Genomic DNA, 18,060 nt, shown 5'->3' with positions numbered 1-18,060 from the left:
TTCGGCTCCCTTCTCAGTGTGGCGTAGCTAGCTTGTTACGCCACAACAAACCCCATGTCAATTTTTTCCTCTCTATCTACGTTGTTCCGTGGTTTATTAAGTTTTCAAATTTATACTGACTTTTTGTTCACCCGGTACATCACAGTTTAAGCTTAATCTTTACAATCAAATAAAAAATTTCTAAACTATTCACGACGCATGAAATATTAGATAAGATTGTACAGTTTTCAATTATTTAGCACCACTACAATTCAGTTAAGATAAAAGTTGTACTCTTGTGGACCTGAGAGTACTTACGGTAATATTCTGGCCAACCTGGCTAGTTTCCATCCCAGGGATTCTAATCCTCTTCCACAGGACAGGTGTCGCCACTGGTGCAGCGAAATGAGCTGAGATATGCTTCCAGCTCTTCACGGGAGTAAGTGTGTACCAGAGGTACAACCGGACACTCCACCAGTCCACCTCCTGTTTACAAAACAATTAAACATGTCAGATTCAATACAATTCAAACTTCAGCAACGTCAGTAAAACGGCAGAATTATTTTCAGGTCTAGGTATGTTCTCCTGAAGCACTATTTCCGACACGAATGCACCCAGAATAGCAAACATTATTGAGACAACACAAATATGATGAATTTTGAAGAAGATACCAAACGTTCAGGCTGATTATATGCATACGTTCGAAGATAGTGAATTAGGAACTAATATCTCAGCAACGGTCATACCTGAGTACAGGCCGCTGTAACGTGAATCGAAAAACTTGTAATCTTATAAGACACAGTTACCGGGACTGCAACAAATAAATAATATATTAATCCAATCTAAAACAGTGGGAAATGGAAGAAATATAGGTTGTGAACATGAGTGAAGAGGTAACAGATATACCGATCGAAAAAGAGAGGTGTACAACGTAGGTGCAAAATTTTACTGTCTAAATATATGCGAATATTTCTCTACACGACTTTAGGCGCATAACGATACAAACACTCACATGAGACCTCTCTGTAGCTGTTGTTAATACACACCGAATGCAACAATTAAAACCCACTAATGATCTTCATGACCGTTCACTTCTAAATACGAGGATTCATGGGACACCTGCGTAATAAAACGAACTTAAATTTCCTCTCATTAAGTAGTTACCAGCGTTCGTACTTCGCTTCATGAGACGCAAATTCAGTACATCAATATCTTCCTTTTATGTGCCACAAACTCCCGTGAACGCAGTACAATAACAGCCTTCACAAACAACTAACGTAAAATAAATTAAAAAATAAATACAGTTAATGAGTCGGTGTATGTCTCTGGAAAATGTGTAATATCGTTGGATGATAAGCGAAAAACGTTTTCCATATCGTATTCCGATGTGCTAAATGCCAAGCAACTGCTGTATACCCACTCTAGCGACGTTGTCATGTCATTCGCTACAGAATCAAATGTTGTTCTCGCATAACTCAACGTGCAGACATAAGTAGTTGTCATGCACGTAATTCTGAGCATAACTGGAAATGTGGCATACCTTAGCGTACTGCCTCCAGCGGAGGAAGTATTTCTCCAACGTTCGCAATCGATCCGCACTCGGAACACATCGTACCGCGTTGGCCATCATGAACCAACTGCCAGGGATCGTTTCCTCGGAAATGAACTTATCGATCGTCGGCTGTCTTTCATTGTTGCGTGTACCACAGGATAATGTGTGTGCTACGTGTCATCTGATTCAGCGAGGACACACGTCATGCGGGTGCTAGTTCGGCTTCTGCTAGTACAATGTTCTGATGTAGTACGTTACGACGTTGTATAGTTATCTAACAAAACTAAACCTGCTTTTTCACTGAATTGCTGGTCTGATCAGTGTTTACGTAATTTTTGTAGATTCACTGAGTTTTACTACTCGTAAGTCAGCATTTGGCTCAGCCGCATAATTTGATGTTGTATTACAAGAATTGTTGGGTGATAAGACAGTGTATGTTAGGTCGATAAAGGAAAGTGTCTTGTGAATATAGTGATTCAGCTTAGTAGTCCGACAGCTTTGAATGTTGACTGGAGTGGTACCGAACTGCAACACACTGTAATTGACAAGGATCTTATTGTCGTAATAAGTAATTCAAGGAATTTCCAAAATCATTTTGACACGACTTGCCTCTGAGATACGAAAACGAAGCCACAGTGAACCAGGCAACAGAGTAGCCGAATTTTGGAAACTGCAGTGTCTCTCTCATCAGACCTGTGTCTATAACAATTGCCATTAGGGTAAATTTCGCATCACAGCAAAGACAACATATTCGTCTGCATTTCGTATAATATTCAATATTCCTAAATGTCCAAAGATTTAGCTCATAATCCGTCAATTCTGTCGGGACTCTAGCCTCGAGGAGAGAAACATACAAATAATTTTACGCTGGATTGGCCTTTAACTTCTAGTCGCAATATAAAATGGAGAAAATATTAAACTACTAGTAAAATGCGTTCATCCATTGTACACCTGCACACTGACCTATTACTCACTAGCGTCAAAAGAAGGTATGGCAAATCAGAGTGTTAGATGTAGGGATGTAGGCTGTAGTTGTCGACATTGAAGACCGTTGGCCTGGTAAACAACGTACAGCACTCAGGTAGGTACATTGGCGAATAAGTTCGAGTTGAGGAGTAAGAAGATTACTCGGCAGTTAATGGGGAGTACTCTATAATTTAGAGCAGGCACGGAGACAGTTGAGAACGCTTTGAAACGTTTGTAGACTGTGAGACACGGGAGTGTTTGTGTTTAAAGAACTGGATTTCGCATAAACCAAATTAAAAATTAAGTAGGAAATATTTCTTCCGAGCGGAATGCAGTGCTTGTCTCAAGAGGACAGTATATTTCAACGAAAGTTGCAGAAAATAAGTGTTGCTATGTTAAGCTGTGACTGAATGTGGAATTTGATGAGGGGACATTCGCGGGAAGGCATGGGTTTTAATTATCGCTGGATAGACTGTCAGACATGGAAGAGGACAGCCGAGGAATTCGGAAATTCTTGTGGTGGAGTTCATAATTGGTGCTAGAGTCAGACAATATTAGAGGTATTAGGCATGTCCATGCGCCGAAGCGAGCCAGAATCTGTCTATCAAAAGTTCCAGGAAGGCAGAATTTACATGCCGTTTACATCGAAAGAAAGAAATGTACATGGGATCCCGTTGGTCTGCTGAAGACGATCATCATCCGATGCCGCCTATACCACGGCGTTTAAAACTGACAGGATGATCGTTTAGACGATTTAATTTTTAAAACGCCGTTTCAGTTCGTTGATTCTTGAATAATAACATCATTGTGTCGTAATTAACCTTTGCATATACTGTTCGTCATCATCCTCTTGTCATTATTACCTTTGATATGGTCCTGTATCTATAGCGTACTATAACCGAGTGTCACTGGTCCCATCAAACGAAGTCGCTAAATTACTTTGTAATATATTTTAAATTTTATTTTCACTCAAATTGTAGAGTCTCAGAAATTAAGGTTTCAGCAGCAGCAAGGTTAGAAAAAAATGGTTCAAATGGCTCGGAGCACTATGGGACTTAACTTCTGAGGTCATCAGTCCCCTAGAACTTAGAACTACTTAAACCTAACTAACCTAAGGACATCACATACATCCATGCCCGAGGTAGGATTCGAACCTGCGACCGTAGCAGTCGCGCGGTTCCAGATTGTAGCGCCTAGAACCGCTCGGCCACTCCGACCGGCAGCAAGGTTAGAGTATTTGCGCTATCTGTTCTGTGAGTACCATTATCACGTGACAGCTCTAGCAGACAAGCTGAGTGGCAGTCTCATAATATGATTTCCAGTGAGAAGCGTATTGCTGAGACAGAGAAGGGCACGTGGTGAATGTCTGTGCTTCTGTTGCCTGCACAGTACAGTTATAATACCCATCATAAGTTCCGGCATGTTGCTAATCTGTCTGGGGAACCGACGTCTGACATTTGGTTTTATGCAAACGGATAACAGGACCGTGTCCAGTCCCCAACTGCAGTCTGCGAATGCCTTAGGCGTCGGAAAAGTGACGTCACAGTTCACTGTGCTCAGACTGTTTAATTGATGTGACATGTGCGGGTGGAGAACAGCATCGTGTGTACCGCTTGCCATTTCTACTTCGATGAGTCGTTCGGAGTGGCCTCCGTGATGAATGTCTGACAAACAGGGAACCGTTCCCTACACACGACTCCCATCGTAGCAGGCGTTGTATCAAGAACAGACTCATAGTAGATTATGACACACGGACAGCCGTTAAGTCTTCGGATAATTCTTGGTCTGCGAGATAATTAATGTTTTTTCAAGTCGACGTACAAACGAGCATCTTTCGATATATGGAACTACACTGATGTATGGGTGTGACATCGATGTTTAGGTACACTCTTTTATCGGTGCAGAAGCAGAGTATTCCACCGTTCATGAAATCGTCCGAACGCCGGATATTAGTCTTATTGACGAGTGTCTCCAGTGGTGTCCGAGTCATCATCTGTCTCTCCGTTCCTAAATCTCTAAGAACGTAGCGAGTAAGTTGTCGTGAGCTGAGATGATATCCAAAATTCCGTTTACGTGGTGATTATGAGTCCGTGGCGGGATCACCGCATGTGAACCTGTCATTAAGCTCCACGCACTTGGCAATTTTCCGTGAGGTGGCCGTCCTTCCAGACTTGTGTGTGGTATATGTGGCTGATAAAATACTTCCTTCACGTGATCCAAAGATTGTAGCCTGTTAATACATGTTTTGGGAAACATCTTACATAAATTTAATTTCTTGATTTCTGAAAGAGTGGAAGGGGTCTAAATGGTTTTCGTGAACTCAGTAGAGCATATAAACGAAGTATCCGCTGTTACTGTAAAGAAATTATAGCATCTCCGAGTATTGGCAGTATTTAGGGCCATGAGATATAGATCTTTAATGCGAAAGGCATTGTAATTGAAGACTGAACACTGAGTAATGGAGAATTTTGTAGGAATGACACGAAAAGTAACGAACATATCAGAGAACATATTGTATACAAGTATGGGGCACATACTTAACATGCAAAAGAAACATGAGTCCGTATGGCTGTAGTTAATGTTTTGAGGTGGCTTGTGTTAATCAGTGGATGTTAAATGGCTAATGATGATCCGAAATAATGGTTTTCAAACAGTGTAGGAAATATTGATGAAATCACGATTCATTTCATGTTGACCTGTACGACTTCTCTAATCCCTGGAACCTATGGCGGTCTATTTTGACAGGGGGGAGGAATACCGTCTCAAAGTAGTAACCCCCGAACACTCAGTGGAGCGAATGTTCAAGGAAAAGTCTTCTGAGAGCTTAGGGGAATCCCATGAAATTGTCTGCTGTAAATAATGCGAAACATCTCTATTCAGTTTTATTCATGGTGGCGTATCATCTACTATTATAGTGATTCATTTACTTTATTTCTTTCGTTTCTACGACTGATGTTTTATTTTAAGTACATGGGGATCAAAACAGATTATTTATGGAGGAATCAGAACCAATCATTAGGAACCATTCACTAGATTAGGAACTAACAATTTGAAATGGTAGTGGAGTGAAGCAAAACGGATTTGTGTTGTGCTTGCTACTAACGTCTACATTAACCAAAATATGTGGAAAATGTAAAAAACATTGTATCTAATATACAACACATTATTCCAGTTCATATGCTTCCTATGGAGACAACATTATTTTTATTTGCGACTTTTTCCGTCCGGTTGAACATTTCGGGTACGTACATTACTAGAAGAATAAACTTAGTATAGTCTCACATACCCAGTACGAAGCAAGTTCTGTATACCCAAAAAACAGAAAAGGCAATTAAAAGCAAACTTGGTGAAATACTAAACATCTCATCACGCCTTACTATACGTTTTCTATTGTCTGTGATAGTACAACCCGCTATGTCCCTCGATACAAAAGTGGGTGACAACGGTCTATGGCACATTGTGGGAAAAACAAGGTGTGTTGCGTTTTGTGCGGGCACCCACGATAATGCAGGTGCACAGACAACGTTTGCTCTATAAGCAGAAATAGAACGTGTTGGTTACCAGGAAAGTGTACAGCTTTAGTTTATATGAGTATAAGAAATTCGGGCTCATTCTATGATACGATTTCCCAGAACTTGACGAAGGTACCGTGTATGTGCCTTCGTCCCTTAGTCGGGCATTAGGATCGACACTGCACCCACACAGGACCAGCACAAAAGTGTTTTGCCAGGTTATGCTCCAAATGCCTCATCTCGCCCACGTCGATCCAACCACCCAGGTATACTTTTGCGTTTAATATTGCTCAAAGCACATTATTCGCACAGTGTAATATCCAGTCGCGAGACTACCTCTCGTGTTTATATCTAACGGTGCTCAGAAATTTACAAAGTCAATTTTTTTCTTCCCAGGACAACAAACCTGTAGATATGGCATGTTATACAGGGTGTCTGGGAAAAAGGATCCGTTATTTTCAGATGAAAATGTTCCTATAAACATCCGTCCTAGACCACAAATCTTCAGAACTTTGGCGTGAGTGTGTAGTAGGAATCTATTTGGCACTCCGAGCACTTCGCCACAAGACAAATGAAGAAACAGTTTCCGTATTATACATTTGTGCAAGACAACCTGTTTGCATTGGTGTCGAGCACGCATCCAACACAAGGACATGTACAGATTTCACAGCGTGTTAAGGAACGTAGATACGTTATTTTCATCTGGTGTATCTATAGTATTCATGTGGCACATTGTTTATTATGACACGGCATTACAATACTGTAATTTGCTTCCGTATGCGTCACTGGACGTACAGCCTCTAATGGAAGTCTACTGTTCACACAGGAGATGGCAGATGAGGTGTTTTGCTATGGGCGAATAGATGGAAGCAGCCTACAGGAACATAACCTGTGTGTTGCCAAATATCCACGATGCCGTACACCATCTCTCCATCTCTATAGATTTTAATGCCCTGTTCCAGCGGCTTTCCGAAACGGGATCCTTCGCACTGCAAATAGGGATTGTGGCAGACTTCGAACAACACGCACACCTGATATGCAGCAACAGGTATACGAACATGTGGAGGACAAACCTGGGGCGAGTGTCTGAAGAGTAACTACAGAAGAAGGTGTTGCAAAGTGGGTTGTTGTGCACAGTCCTCCAGGAACACGTGCTACATCCCGACCGTGTGCAGCAAGTCCACGCTCTGTTGCCACACGATCGGACCGCCAGATTGCAGTTCTGCCATTGGTCTCTCCGAACTTGTGTTCATGATCGATAGTTCACGGCACGTGTTCATGATCGGTAGTTCACGGCACAGACGTTGTTTACTTTTGAGGCGAGCTTCACGAGACACGTGTTCATGATTACCGTAATATACACATATGAGCTGATTCAATCCTGCATGTGCTTGAAGAGAGACGAAACCAGCACACATTTAGTATCAACATTTCGGCTGGCATCCATGGGGCAGGTTGCTAGGTCCCTACGTTCTACAGAATTCACTGAACGGTGGTAGGTACCATCACTTCCTTCGGATCCAATAACTGTTGCAGCTAGGGAATGTGCCATTACATGAACGACTGTAAATGTGTTACATGCATGATGGGGAACCACCACACTTCGAATTAGATGACACATGACTCGCTCAAGAGTGATGGATTGGTCGGTGAGGGCCAGTGCCCTGAACTGCCCGTTCTCCTGACCTTTACCATGTGGGCTGTTGGCTTTGAGGACATGTGAAGACCATTGTGTATGTGGTTCCCATAAATGATCTGGATACACCACAAGACCGCATTTTCAATGCCTGCTACGCAATACGGCAACAATCAGAGGTGTTCTAACGAGTGTGTGATCCCATGACACATAGGGTAGAAGGCTGCATTTGCAATGGCTTATGGCACATCAAGCACATGTTGTGAAGAGATATGTTAATCATTGGCATTAGTGGTAGTAGAGCACACCACCGTAGATACGAGGTTTACGAGCAATGTTTATACGAACTTTTTTCCTTCCCTAGTTGCGTGCTACATCCTCTGCAAATTTACAACCCTTTTTCTGGACACCATGTACACTATAATAGTTCGCTAACACGATTTGTTCAGCAAGTGGACATTTATGTACCGTGAATACTGCAAGAAGCAACCAACAACAAATTCGAAAATCGTGTGGCAACAACAAATAGGTGAAGCTTCATGTCACTCACTTCCTCTTGAATGGATATTTCAGAAGGCTCCTATAACGGGACAAATTTTTGACAAGAGTTCCATATTGACAAATTTATGTTGAATCTTCCAGAAATCATAGAGATACACTCTTTGCTACGGAATATGAAACTTCAAACTTCAAACAATGTGAAGAATTGCACGTCGCAATTGACCTACGAAGTGAATAGCTTCGAGGCGGCCTGGAGAATTCACATGCTGTTTTGCTCATTGTCATGTTACACAGTTTCTTAACCACGTGGCCTTCATCAACAGCATTAAATTAGATTAGATGCATTGGCCCATCGGCCCATAGCAAAGAGAAAAATGCTCATGAGGTGGAGTTTCTGCTTACCAGACACAGATAGCAAACAGATAGAAAGGACCCTGGGCAATGACGTGTCTGCTGCTCGGTGCTTCCCACCCCGTCTGCTGAACAGCGATCTGTTCTCATTTTCATAATAATGTTTATAATAAGCTGGGGCAAACTTAGCATCGTCAGTTGTCTTATTTTATTCACGTAGCGGAATGTAATATTGTGGCAAACAGAAAACACAGCATCACACCCAACTTTTTTAGCAGAAGGCAGAAAGAAGAGGAGGCACAGAACATAACTAGACATTAACGTATAAATGTGGAAGCACATTACAAATATTTGAGAAAGCATTTCATGAAACACTGAATTGGATATTCCGTGCTTGGAGTGACTAGGCAGCAGACAATCTTCTTAACTTTCCAATCATCTCAGAATTCAGAAGGATCCAAAGTTTATCAAAAAGATACAGTACAAAATATGTATCATTGAAAATGCAAGAAATAAAAGCAAGTGAGTCAAACTGAATGCAATATCTATATTTGTCATTAGTTAACAATACACCTCATTATCTTTACAATTAAGGCTTAAGTAAGTGATGCAAAGTCATTGAGTAAAACAGACTTCTCCAAAGAAGTGTTATAGGCTGGCTGTTGTTCCCGATCTTCATGAACGACATAGAACCCGTTCTGAGCTCGCCTGGATTGCTCGCAGACGGTGCAGTAATTGACTGTCCTGAAAAGTCATCAGACGGTGAAAACAAATTGAAAAATGATTTAAACAGGATACGTGTCGGGTGCGAAAAGTGGTAGTTGACTCTAAATAACGAAAATTGTGAAGTCATCTTCGTGAGCACTAAAAGAAATCCGCTAAATTTTGTTTACACGACCCATCACACAAATCGAAAGGCTGTAAATTCAACTACGTACTTAAGGATTACAATTACGAATAACTTAAACTGAAACGATAACATAGATAATATTGTGGGTAAAGCAAACTAAAGACTGCGATTTAGTGGCAGAACACTTAAGAAGTGCAAGAGGTCCATTAAAGAGGATACTTACACCACGCTTGTTCGCCCTCTTTTGGAGTACTGTTGTGCGGTGTGGGGTCCGTATGACATGAGACTGACGCAGGACATCGAAAATGTTCAAAGAATGGCAGCTCGTTTCGTATTATCGTAAAATAGATTAGAGAGTGTCACTGATATGTTACGTGAATTGGGGTGGCAATCATTAAAAGAAAGGCGTCTTTCGTTGCGGCAGGGTCTTTTCGTGAAATTTCAGTCACCAACTTGCTCCTCCAATTGCGAAAATTTTCTTTTGGCGCCCTTCTACATAGGGAGGAATGATTACCAGAGCTAGCACAGAAAGATTTAAGCGCTCGTTTTTTCCGCGAGCGGTTCGGAAGTGGACCGGTAGAGAAATAACTTGAAGGTGGTCCGATGAAACCTCTGTCAGGCACTTAATTGTGAATTGCAGAGTAATCACGTAGATGTAGATGTAAAGTGGATGGAATATGTAAAGTCCAACATAAAAGTGCGTAAAGAATGTACAAATACAGATTAGCCAGCGCAATAATTGAAGTTCTGTGTCATCGTAGACCTGCGTTCAACAGTGGCCACCAGAAGGCTGACAGCGCGGAGCTAAAAACTGCTAAAAACAAAAGTGAGGAAAACTGGGAATATTTTGTGAACAGTGTTTTAGCAGTACTGAAATTTATCTGCCACAGAATTGCTCAAAAACGCCAATTTTATTAACTCAGCCCACTGTACGCTCTACAACTCTACGCCAACAGTAGTGCCTTTGCTACTGCCTAGGTGTAGGCGGCCAGTAATATAGTGTTTGATATTAAAAATAAAACTTCAGCAGCTTTAACCAACAATGTACTTGCCAAGACAATGCGTAAACAGGACTGAAGGGCCATTACTGGGCACTGGTAATATGTTGTTGATATCCAATTACAACCCAGCATATCTAAAAGACACAAAAGTTCTATGTGCTAATTTGGTAGCACTGAGAGAGTATGTCACTTTCAGCACAAGAATAATGAAAAAACAGCCTTATGAATCACTTAAAGGGGATTTTTCAATAAAGAACAGTTTGGCTTTAGGCCTCGAAAACGGACAACATCTGTGGTGTCATCATTTACAACAGTGATTCGAGAAAAATCAGATGAAGAAGAATGTGTAAAAGGCACGTTTGACACACTGGACAGTGGAGTTTTGTTAAAGAAACTTGATGTGCATAGAATTATGGAGAAAGTAAAAGGACTGTTCTTATCCTATCCAGAAAACTGATTGGAAAGCATAGAGATATTTCATATTACTGAAACATTTAGCTGCGTCGGGAAGCATTTCTTGGATCAAGAGTGCTTAGAGACAGAGGTTGCAATGCACTGGTACAATAATATTCCATGTTTACATTAACGCTCACACAAAACGATCCATACAAGTGGAAATAAGAGTGTTCACAGATGACAGTAACTTTTTAATTGCCGTTGAATCATCAGAAATACAGAATTAATACTTGTATCGAACATAGTACACACATATACAACAAATAACGCAGCTACACAGATGAATTGCAGAACATGAACTTCTTCATAACAAAGAAAAATAACCTTGCAGTACTGAATGCAAATTAGGCATTCGTAAACGAGTCCCAAAGATTACATTTTTTGCTGTGTACGTTGACACATTCCTTCATTCCAGAAAAATTGTCAGAACTTCAACTATGAGGAAACATTGTTGTATTGGTCATATAACCCATCTCTAATTCACATAATTATTTAACATTTTGACCTGGCGCTGTATAGCACAGGTTTTGCTGGCCACATCAAGGTCAAATTTCAAGCACGTTTTCAGACAGAATTTCTCCATAACATTGCTGCTGACTTTCTGCAGCTTCTCTATTGAGGGATTAATGCATTCATTTTCATGAGTGGGATGCTGACGGTATGGCTCAAGTTTCCTTCTTTTAGTCTTTGCAATTGTATGAGGAAAATTTGCTGGTGTCGCACTGGACTTCCGTTTCCTCTTGTCACCGTGCCTCGCTTTCTCCGTCTGGTCAAAAGTGAAATGTTTCTGTAATCAAGAAGCAAAAGAAAAACATTGTAACATGATTTCATTAGCACATGTATAGGCACAACCACACTAAAGAGAGGAAAACAGAACAAGACTAAATCTGAAAAACAGTGGAGCTTCGCACTCTGAAAACAGTAATAATAAACTGATAAATACATAGTCAAATACCTGGAATCAGTAACTGCAGGTAAATTAAAAGTCATCTACGGATGAAAATATTTAGGTAGTCTTAAGAACATATCAGAGCGCAAAGAGTCATAGCTATGAGATGTTTGCGGCTTAGAAGAAACTGACAATATTTGATACATATGCATAGGCGTGCTATAAAAAATTCCATACACACTCAATTTGCAGCCCAAATGTCATGTCTCACAGTGACATGTATATTGCAAGTTGTATTATACGCAGCCGGAAAGCAAAAAACACTTGACACCGAGAAGAATACTTCGTCTGTTTCCATTAGGCTTCTGTATAATTTATATCACCTCCTTTCAGTGCAATGGCCCACTGATTTCTTGCTTCGTCATTCCTCGGAAATACGAGGATACAAAATCCACCTTCGCCTTTGCTGGTAAAGCCGGAAGCAACATAGCCTGGTATAGATTGGGAACTGACTTAAATACCTTCTTATCGTTTACAAAAGTATTCAAAACAATAATCGAACGCGGGAAAGCACTGCGAACAGGGACTCGAGAGAGATCCGTCGCACCTGATCAGCCAATCATGGGCGAGTACATACATAGAAAATGAAATTTACGTAAAAATTAAAACCAGAAAATTTATTTTATCTCTCTGTATACAAATCGAAGGACATACTTACTGTCCTTCTAGTATGTAAACCCCCAGTACTGTGCCCTCAACTAAGAGATCGAGGGAATTGCACAGGCTGTACAACTCGAATTAAAAGACGTAAATGTTGAAACATGAGACACATTCTTGTAATACAGACTCAAGGCGACAAGCGCCTAGAGAATTTTCCGTGCTCATCAGAGTCACTTGGTCCGAAGAGAACCTGACGAACAGACGAGAGTGGCTGGACTTTGAAGATTTATGACCTCTGAACGTCCGCAACATCGTGTACTTCCGACCTGAAAAATAGCAAACGTACCAACTGCTTCAAGGGGCAGTGGCCAAGATCTTCCTTTTCGGATTTGGCGGACCGACATCATTTTTTGTCCACCGACGTTTCTCCTTCTGCATTGTTCGTAACCGCTAAAACACGGTGACTTTTGTAGCACTGCAATTCCTCTAGGAAAAAAATATCGATTTGAATTTTTGTCTGAATTTAATGGTTTCCGCACTCTTGAACAATCAAATTACTTCAAACTAAACGCAGCTGAATTGAGATTCTGGAATTCTTTTCCTCTATACATCAGGAATCTATGATACGGTCTCTCTTCTTTCAAAAATTTTTAATCAGCTGTAAACTACGTTTAATGTTTGCTTCGGAACAAATTTGTCAAAGTGATAACAAATTCACCAGCTTACATCTACATGTGTATTCTGCAAATGAGTCTGAAGTGCATGGCAGAGGGTACATCACATGGTGCCAGTTATTAGAGCTTCTTCCCCTTCCACCCACACGTGGAGCGCAGCGAGAGTACCTGTTTAACTGCCTCTGTGTGCACTGCGATCAGTTTAATCGTGTGTTGACGATCCTTATGGAAGCGATACGTAAGGGGCTCTAGTACAGTCCCCGTGTCATCATTTAAAGACAGTTCTTGAACTTCGCTACCATTAAGCCAGTCGAAAATGACTGCAATTATATGAATTGATTTTTAATTATGTCGACTGTCTTTCTTTGTTAACGGCCTGTCACAATGCACACGAGGACTCAAAATGTTTTTGTCAACAAAAGACTAATTTCAAGAGAAATTACAGAGTTTCTGTGACGAGAAATTACAGATTTTCTGTGAGACTAACTACCCAGGTAGCAGAAAATGTTCCAACAAATTAAGCGTCCAAGGTCGTTCTTCTTGGCAACAGAAGTCAACAGAGCTTAGCAGCATCCTCGGTTTCCGGTTTCCACTAATACAGGAACAGAATTATAGTTTCTCTTTAGTTCTTCTTTAATGTAGATGTGAAATTTTCGCCTAGAGGTATTGGTGAGCCCATTCAAATAGAATATGAACAGGACAAGCAGTTTAAAAATAATTAATTCTTGCAACCGAATGGAAATGTGATTCAGTGATCAGAGCAACTAGCGTCCTGTTTCGTTCTCCCGTCTCTGTTAGTGCGGATTAGACACACGTATCCATTTTTGTACTGTCACTGCCGAACATGCTAGTGGTCTAGTTGTCATGTACCGAAACAGGGCAGACCTCACTATTTCCAACTGTCCGCCCCACTCGTGCCTTCTATAGATAACCGTGCACAGAAGCAGCACAAACATCGTTGGCTAACGTTTCTTTAGGAGAGACTGTAAGAAACAGTCTAGTAATAGGTTTAAAGATCTGAATGCGAAAAAATTAGTCAGGTTTTAAGTTTTTAATAAGAAGTGTTATAATAACTACAAATCTACAATATCACCCATAACGCATTTCAAGCTCGTGACAATTAGAACCATTCTTCATAGAATACCTTACATTAATTACAACCACATATCAGAGTAAATTTCCTTTTTACATTATCCACTGTGTATTTCTCGCAGGGGCGCGATTCATTAACACAATTAGATGTTTGGCGCGCAACTAAGATATTAACCGTGTGTCCCTCAATCAAAACAGTGCTGTCCAGCTGTTCTGCCCCAGCGTGCTCACTTCACTCAGTGAATTCGACTGGTCAGCCCGAAACACTTCATTTGGTGCGCACTATTGACGCGAGGTGAAGGTGGACAAGTGCTTCGGCTGCATTCATTAATACTGAAACTATTAAACGAAAATGGTTCTGGAAAGGCATCGAAAACATGTGTGAGACCTTACTATTGAGAGGGTCGCTGCTACGTGTGAGCTTACGGCTGATCCTTTAAAAGATACCCCTGTAATGCTATTAAGACCTGATGAACCTTGCGGTGAACATATGCCTTGTGAGCTATTAAACAAAAAACTGTGCAATGGATAATTAGATGGAACACCTGAATTTGAAAAGCGGTAGCCCAGTCATACACGAAATTAGGGTCCCATACAAAGATATTATGACTAGGGGTTCATCTACCTATGGAGTGAAGTCCTGTTTAGTACTAACATGCATGGAGTTTGATTTTAAACAAGGAATATGTAGAACAATATTTACTGTTAAGTTTATGAGGTTTCAAATGAATCATGTTAACGCTCATAATAATGCTTTGGCAAAGGCGGATAGGCTGTGTACACATAAACCATTACTAATTAAAGGATTATATCTAGAAAAGAACATGCACCCTTCAGTTCCCTTGCCTAACAGCGCGTTGGGTTGAGCTTACTGAGTTGTGTTAATGAATTTAGAATACCAAACGCTAACTCGAACCCATGGACTTTTTAGCCACATAAAAACATGTTTCACCAATACTGTACTTGCTTAGCATACTTTTCACAATCAGAAGCACGGAATTACTGCGGTGTTAGTTAAACGTCTGTGTGTGACTCATCATACGTGAGCACGGGATACGGACATGGAACAAAGTGCTCCCTTCTGGAACCTAAGAATAAGCCTTCCCTCTCACCACCCCTGGACAGAACATCTCTTTTCTCCTCGCTTTCACACGTTTTTCCTGAGAAACCTTTAAATTATCAAGCAGCAAGAGATCTTGCGAGCTCCAAACAGTTGCATCTCTCGAAGTGAGCCAGTATCCACACTTCCATACACAATTTATTGTTCGTTAACCAACTGAATAATGCAGCTGAGAACAGCAAGAAAATTACTCCCACTCCTTGGCCATTCTTATGTCTCTCGCAATGAGACTTAGTGCACGTTACCACATAAGATTCTCGTTCTCACACTACTTTGTCATTCTAGTAAACCAGTCGTGTCTGCTATTAGAAATTTTAAGCCACGAGTTAAACGTATGGAGGGACCTTGACACAAAAGTAAGTGAGCACAATGTAACAAACAATGTACACATTTGCCATCGCCACATAATGAAATAAAATAACAAATAATAGTTTTTTGCAATCTCTACTGCATTACTTGCAATCAGTCTTACTTTGAATGTCTAATTGAAATGAGTGGGTTATTAATTTGGGTATGGAGTAGTTTTGAAAAAAAAAACCGTTCTGTAACATATGAAAGTAAGTCAGATCTGAATTATATACTAAATAAATGTAAATAAATGAAAATGTGTGTGCAGCTCACTCACCCCTTGCATCATATACCAGCTAACAATTTCTTCCTCAATTACAAATTTAGGCCTTGTAGAGAATACTGTGGCTCCGAGAGCTGGATATGTTACATGTCATTGAATCGTGACTAGGAGCTCACAAAGATGTGTGTGTTTGAAAGTGTAATATCCCAACTAGTTTTTCTGTGATTCTAACTTTGTCCCTTTCGTTTAAGAAAAGTGTGTATTTGTGAGTAAATTAATACCTCGCCTTTGCGAAAGTTACTGTCAGCCAGTGTGCCACCATTATCTGCAGCTGACTGAGTGGTTACGCGAGTAACAGAAACGATTAGTTTGCTCGTGCTTTTGAAACTGTTGCTGACGGTTTTTGCTATCGTCTGAAACGCAGTTAGTCAAAGCGGCTGTCTGTACGGGGTGCGTTTTCGAAAGCATCAAAAGGGAGAAAGCGTACTCGGTGTAAGTTTCTTCGAATGTTTCAGAGCAGCATGCCAACTGCGTTCCCTCCTCTTCCACACGCTCATGGGATGGCAGCCAGTTGGTGAAACTAGCGAGGTCAGCGTTCCCCAGCTGAGGTGGAGATTGTCGCTCTTCCGAGCAGGAGCCACGTCACCGACACTGAGCCCAGTGTTGCCTCTATATTGATGAGCTCGGTCTACCAGACACGACGTTTGCGTGGGGATTCCAAAACTAGATTTCGTAGACCAGTTTCCCACTACCGTTTCTCGCTTGACATGTAAACACAGCCATCCTGAGTTTGTTAATCGATGGTAGGGGATGCAAACCTGAGGAGCAAAAAGGCTTTCTTGAAAAATATATACAGTGTTGAGATAACATTGCTACGTGTGTAGCTACATAGTACAAGCCTACTTATTAGCATATTATAGAAATCCATGAACTTTATAATCTCCCTTTAATAACAGAGTTACAGGGAACTAGAATTATGAGGTTTTCAGAGACAGATGGAGTTACGAGGTTTTCATTGCCTACCACCGAAATGCGGTTCTAGCTGCCAGGTTTAATCTTCCACAATCGATTTTCGCTCCAACATAACCACACAACCGTTTTTAAAAGGCGTTTGGGTTGTCACATTATGTCTTGTTTTTAAAAAATTTCGGAGTCGCGATTTGTACAGAGAAAGAGATGTAGAAATATTAGACTCAGCATAATGTTTTCTACCTACGATATTTAATTCGGGAGAAATACCCATCGTGACGTTAAACCAGGATTTGAAACATGTGATCCCATTTGTCTAAAACATCTGACGATCAGAAAACAGATATTGCACTGGCATAGCAAAACCGCTTGAGGCCGTAGCATGAAAACACGACAACGAAAGCTGGCTTCCGAAAATCAGTTTTCGTCTTCCATGAGTTATTTCTCGCGTAAATGTAGCAAGTAAATCACTGTTCGCTCTCTGCGGAGCGACAGAAGCAACCTTTTTCTCGACGATGTTACATTGAATATGTGTAACACAATCCACAGCTTTAAGAATAAGATTTTTTAAATTTTGGTTATTTTGAGTCTCAACAAGAGTCCGAAAACCACAGCTCCTACCTTCACTGTCCTAAATAAACTCACGACAAAGAGGAACAGAAGCAATGATTGCAAGTTTATTGATGTTGTTTGTTTGTGTATTATGTGCAGCCCTTGGTACTTGTATGTTCTCTTCTTGTCGTGAGGCAGCATCTAGGAAAATTCTTTAACGTTAAAAGCTCTTTGGTATGATGACGTACTTTGCCAGGTTTCTGGTGCTACAGAAGACATTGGTAGATAAATTATGGACGTTTGTCGAGACCAAGGTGCTCACCAGCTGTTCCACTTCCTTCAGATGGAATGTGAGTCGGGTGAGGCTGGGAAAAGAATTTTCGCAGTAATAGCAGTTGGACTCTTCCAATTTCTTTCCAGTCCATTTGCTATCGCAGCTCGCTAACCTATACAGTCATTTCCTCATGTCTAACTGCAGAGGGAGACTACAAACACCACAACTGACCTCGCTAGGGTTCCCTACACGTCTCAAGAATTCTCCTGGTTATCTACATAACAATATTGCATGTTAGCCATTCCATAGCCTTCTTTATCCTATTATTGTTAAGTGAAAATATTTCCCTTACTTTGTGTAATATAATTTACATAGCATTAACACGAAATCGTTGAAGCATCTTCGTAAGATTTGTAGTAGCTTACCTCACTGTGTCTTCAACTAGATGCTAAAAG

This window comes from Schistocerca serialis, chromosome 9 (genome assembly GCF_023864345.2).
Source record: "Schistocerca serialis cubense isolate TAMUIC-IGC-003099 chromosome 9, iqSchSeri2.2, whole genome shotgun sequence".
In the NCBI taxonomy this organism is placed as follows: domain Eukaryota; kingdom Metazoa; phylum Arthropoda; class Insecta; order Orthoptera; family Acrididae; genus Schistocerca; species Schistocerca serialis.
This window is presented reverse-complemented; position numbering follows the sequence as displayed.